Raw genomic sequence first — 6,581 nt, forward strand, 5'->3', positions numbered from 1 at the left:
ATCTGTGTTGTAGAACTCTGTTGTTGTCCAAAAACTATTAAAAACACGTCAATGAGCCACATTGTTACACTGGGTGACATGTTCCTTCATTATCAAGAGTTTTGTCACGTTAGTTTGTGTAGAAACGGCTCCAAAACTAATAACAGTGATCACGTTTTCAGTCTCCAGAGAGCAGTTCTGTGTAAAAACTAAAATATTTCACACACTGAGCATGTATCAACATGTGAACAAAGTCAAGAGGTTGTGATATGTAGCACAACAAACTAGTGAAGCTGTAAACAGAACCGCGTTCCCGCACATGCTCAGTGACGTCTGCTTTACACAGAACTACTCTCCAGAGAATGAAAATGTGATCGCTGTTATTAGTCTTTGGAGCTGTTTCTAAACAAAATAACGTGACCAAACTCTTCGTGATGAAGGAACATGTCACTCAGTGCAGCGGTGTGACTCAGTGATGTGTTTTTAATAGTTTTTGGACAACAACGAAGGAGAAGATATATCAGGCTTAGCGTACACACACAATACTCGTTAGTAGATCAGTTCATTGTTGTTTTGGATCCAAACATGAGATTTGTTGACAGTGAGAAAAATATAGAAAATCACCTGCCTTATACCTAAATGACAAAATAGCCTAAATTGACCATATTTCTGGCAGTTTTTTTTAAATTAAAGCAGGTGTGAACACACTATCTAAACCATTTCAGTCTATTTTCAATTTTATTGGTGTATTTGTGTATAATATCAGGTTTAATTATCTTGAACCCTCAACAAATGTGGTTTGGTAGCCATTTTGGCACCCATATCCCGAAGTATCTCTGCCAAGTCCGTCAGACATCTCTGACTCGGGATTACAAGTCGGAGTGTGAATGTGAACGGTTTTTCCCGCTCGTAATTACGGTTTGAAAGACATGACGTGAACGCGGCATGAGAGCAACACTAACCGACTTCTGATTCGGGTTTTCTGTCTTAGAAAGAAAAGTGGCTTTTACTGAAAACTGAAGATGTCCTTTAACCTTTCAAAGAGGTTGAGCACATTGCTGTAATCGTGGACAATAAGCTATTTTGCAAGAAGGCGACGGACTTCTGCGTTGAGTTTCCGTCGTGCTGTGGGTTGGCGGGGTTTTTGGACACAAAACGCTATTTCCCCCCATTTTGGCCGTTTGGCTGCTGAGTTGAATGTCCGCCCATTCGCATTCTGAGACTGTTCAGGAGCCATGGATGTGTCACTGTACATACTGTAAAGATGTATATGTAGGACTTATATGGTTGAGAGTTATTTATTTACCTAAAGATCATGATGTTACTATGGAAATTTCAGGTGAAATATATTTGAAATATGTAGCATTTTCTTTGTCACTTTGGCAGTCATTAAGTCAACGGACCAACACAGGTTTTGTTTTTACCAGTGCAATATTATTGTTCCAATCACAGCAGGGGCACAATCTACCACACACACACATACATACGAGCTTCAGGCGATTCACAGTATGAAATCATACACATTCACACCACCTGCAGTTTTGTTTCACACCTCGTGAAAACTATTTGTATTCGAGCTACTGTTGACCTCTGCTGTCTCTTTACAACAGTCAACTGCTGAGCATTTTATAGGACCTACTGTACCTATTTTTCAAACTGGAATATTTTACAAAACCTTTGAAATATAACTCCAGACTGGTTTTTTTAGTCAGTATTGGGTGCATGATAAAATGAAATCCCACAACTGAAGCAGCTCTATTTAACCAGCTGTTGCATGTCATCCAGCCAGATTGGAACTACTTAACCTTCATGCTTAACAATAATAAAGCAGTTATGTTGTCCACTATGTCCTCACTGTTTAATCAAACATGTATCAAAATATGCTGCTGATTATATGTAAGATTATTACAATTATTGCCACTTTTGAATGGATATAGAACTACAGCTCAGTTTTAAACCAAACAGTCCAGTATTAGTTTCAGTTATTGACACAACAAAACATTTTGGTACCACTTTCTAATGAGGCTCGCTTTATAAAGGGGTTATATGTTGTAATTAATGGCTTTATTAAGAAATCATTCAAAAAACCATTAATAGGAACAAACTTTAAGGTTGCCAGGATGTGAAAAATCTACTTTAATAGTTAGACTGTGACAAAAAAGGCTGCAGATCTGGACTAAAATCAATTTATTAGCATTTTATTAAGACTTACAACTGCAGACTTGTTGATTAAAACCCTTTATTGTAGACTTGTTAAGATTAATAACTGCAGACTTACTACTAATAAAAATGTATTACTATTTAGGTAAGTGAGTAAAATCAGGCCACTACAATACAGAAAATGAAATAAGAATAAAATATCCAGCAATAAAAAAGATGAGAAAGAGTGAAATAAACAAACAGAGCAGATAAAACATATTTTAAAAAGAAAACATATGGCTGACATTTGTATACGGCTTTTAAAAAACTTTTAAAAATATCCTCAGATCATCGGACAGTTCTAGATTTGAGGCGTTTTGACTACAACAGTCTGGTCTCCTTTAGTCTTGAGCCTTAAGATCCCTGTCTGAAGATCTGAAGATCTGAAGATGTGGCTCATTGCGGAGCAGATAGTCAACAATATCACCAGGGGTCAGCTCATGAAGTGCTTTAAAAGTGATCAGTAAAGTCTTAAAATCAACTGACTGGTAACCTGTAAGGAGAGACCAGAACAAGGCTGATATGATGTTTGTCTTTTGGAATTGGAAGATTGGAAGACACAATTAAATAAAAGCACGTATTAACCATCTAAAGATCAAGGTGAGAGAGGAAAGACATTTTAAATCTTCCTCAGGTGAAGGAAGCTCAGTTGGACATTAATGATTTTATTAATGGTTTGCTAAATGAACGTTCACTGTCGAAGATGACGCCCGAAATTCTGGCTGCAGGTTTGATATTTGTAGACTGTTCTGTAGAGTGATGATGAACATCTGCAGTGCCAAATATAATTATTTGATGGCCTTTTTAAGAAAGTGTGAAACCAATGAACATTTACTAATAGATTACCAACATTTATAATTTAATTATTACAAAATAGAAATGAGAAACACCAGTCAAAGAGAGGGTTTTTTCACAACCTGGCAACCCAAATGTTATTTTTAATGACTTCTGACTGATATATAAAGCATCAATAAATGATTTACTAACCGTTATTAAAGCCATTAATTGCAACTTATAAACCCTTTATAAAGAAAGTGGTACTGACATATTTTATAATTTATTTATATTAATACATCCTAACACTTGGTTGTTAATTATCCCACAGTTAACAGGTAATTACAGTATAATAATTATATTATAGTATACAGTAACTCTGCATCGCAGCTTGGTGACTTTGTACATAAACAACCGGAACAAAACATCACAAATACATACAGTGAGTTGTCAAACTATATGGTGGCAATAATTCATATATATTTTGGATATATGCAGTGTTTTAAATTAGATTCAAGCTTCACATGCTCAAATTTAAAACTATTTCAGTAGCAGTTTATTTTTAAGCCCCTATTGAGCATTTATAAACAGCATATAAACACATTAAAACACACTATAATGTAGTTGTAAACAGTTATAAAGACACTTAAAAATTCGATGTATTTTATGTATTTATTTGCAACTATTGCAGTTATAAGTATCCATAAAACAGTTAATGAATACTTGATAGCATAATATAATATAGCTATACTATATAATGATATGTCTTTAAACACATTTATAAACAGTATTAAACCTCCATGTGAATGATTTATACATGTGTAGAAACAGTTATGTTTATGAAGCATTAGCTTACTGTTTATACATCAAACAATGGGTTATACTTGTTAAATTAACATGTAATAAATCTAGTTATAACTGATTACAACTACAGCACAGTACAGTGTGTTATTAACTATTTATTGTTTATATTCTGCTTATAAATGCTACAAAAAGGGGTTTATAAATACAGTGTTAGCAGTATTTCTCTGTATTAGTGTTATCCTTTTAGCCATGACATTGACAGCTGCTGATAAAAGCACTGTGTGTATTTAATTAACAACGCCGGTATCAGAATGACTTCTCCAGGAGATTTTTTGGACATACAGTGTTGTTTCCAGACGTAAGATACAGTAAGTACTGATGTCTGTTAGCTCATATTTGTTCAGGCGGGTGTCTGATCTTCGCCCGCCTCCAGCTCGCTCTACATTTGTCTGTACTGTGGAATAAATACAATTGGACAGTAATTTAACATGTGTACGTGTGTTTTTATAACTTATCTTACTCCCCATATTTATCATTTATAAATTATTATCAGTGGTGGAAAGCACATTTACTTAAATACTATACTTATAAGTACAGTTTGAGGTAATTTTACTTGAGTATTTCCATTTTATGCTACTTTGCATTTCTACTCTGCAACATTTTAGAGTAAAATATTGTCCTTTTTACTCCACTACATTTATTTGACAGCTCTTAGTTTTCCATTATAATCAATATTTTATATTTAAAACATATGGTCAGTTTATAAAACATGTATTGTTACAGGTTAAACTACCGAGTAGTTTAAGTGGTATCTCTACCATAAAATGCTGCTGTACACATCAATGACTCAGTGTTAATGTTCCAATAATATGCAGTTTATATAAGTATTACACTCTAAATGAGGCCATTTTGCACAATGAGTACTTTTACTTATGTACTTTCACTTGTGAAGCATTTAAAATGCAGGATTTTTACTTGTAAGAGTATTATTTCATTGTAGTATTGCTACTTTTACTTCTTCCACCACTGATTATAATGTAGTTAAAAGCAGATATAAAAGACATTTTTAAGTGTTCATTAATGTCCAGTATTTGTCAGCAATTATAACTTCTCCTTTGAAGACATATTTTATATTATTACAACTGTGTTTTACTATATTGTGATTCATTATGAGTTAAATGAACTGCAAATTGCCCCAAAATTAGATTCTTTTATTCCCCTCAGAGATTTTAAACTTTATTATCTGATGTTTTTTATGAGTCTTTATTAATTCTTTGTTGATTATGGCTGTCTGGGCTTTTTGGTGTTTATGTGATTGTCTGATTGTGAATATTTCTTTTTCTCAGGTCTCTCTTGAAAAAATCTCCATCTTGATGAGACAACCTTATTATATAAAGTTTCAAAAAAAAAAAATCTGTTTATAGAGAAATATCTTATAGATGTCTCACAGGAGGAGTTAAAATTATTGGTTTTATAACTACAACAGTAAACAGTTGACAAGCTAATATCTCTTACGACTATGTTATAGTGTTATTAACCATTTATTAAATGTTTGCATACTGCTTATAAATGATAAATAAGGCGAGTTGCTGAAGAATGTAGTCAGCCTGTTGTAGCTGCACTAGTTAAAGGACCAGTGTGTAGAATTTAGCAGCATCTTGCAGAACAGACTTGGCAAAAATGGAATATAATATTCATAAGTATGTTTTAATTAGTGTATAATCACCTGAAAATAAGAATTGTGTTTATTTACCTTAGAATGAACCCTTTATATCTACAGAGGGAGCGGGTCCTCTTCCACAGAGCCCGCCATGTTTCTACAGTAGCCCAGAATAGACAAACCAAACACTGGATCTAGAGAGGGCCTTTCGCATTTTTCATGAGTTTCATGGTCACTGCAGGTTCTCCTACATGCTTGGAAGAGGAGCGGTATTCAGTTTATTGCAATCTGCAACCTCACCACTAGATGCCACTAAATTCTACACACTGGTCCTTTAAAGCTCAGCATCATAAAATTTTTAGTCCTATTATATGTTGATTTTCCTCTTAAACTTATGTGGATATATGTCGTATATCTTTTTTTAACCCATAAGAACCCATGGTGACACAGGTGTCACCAACCCTTTCAATGTTCTGGAAAATTCCTTATACAGCTTTATCCTTGATTTTAACTCATGAAGTCCCTAAGTGAACATCCTGGTGCAGTCATGTGACAATGTGTGAATCTGTGTACCCATGATATCACTTCCAAAATGGCGGTGTGGTGTGCCTGGTCAGCAAATGTGACAGAACTAGCTAATTTTAAAAAAGCTTGTTTTTTATTAGTAAAGGTAGGTTTCAACCCATTTAACAATTCTGATGCTTTAATAAGACGTCCTGTATTACATTTAACCTGTTCTGACCACATTTCTTGAACAAATTGATATAAAACAAGTTAGGGAAATATCGTTATGACATTTCAGATCTTTGACACTGAAGGTAGAATTTCAAAATAAAATTCAGAAACGTGTTCCTTGTGGTCGATTTGGTCTGTTTTATATTCCCCATAATTTTCCTTTAAGGAGAAATGGGTCCGGGTTCTTATGGGTTAAAGCAAATTATAATTTGTATTTCTTTTAAAAAATTTTCCAGGCTCCACAACCTTCCCAGACAGCTCCCAGTAACCGTGCCAGTACCTGCTGTGGTAGAAATACTCTTGGTTGGAAATCACTGCACTAGACACCCACAGCTGAAAATACTCCAACAAATGCAAAATTTATTCCTATTTTGCTCAAAAACTACAGCGCCTGGCTATTTCAGGAAATTGCTTTTACCCTTTTTTTTTT

Source organism: Thunnus albacares, chromosome 18 (assembly GCF_914725855.1).
Source record: "Thunnus albacares chromosome 18, fThuAlb1.1, whole genome shotgun sequence".
NCBI classification, from domain to species: domain Eukaryota; kingdom Metazoa; phylum Chordata; class Actinopteri; order Scombriformes; family Scombridae; genus Thunnus; species Thunnus albacares.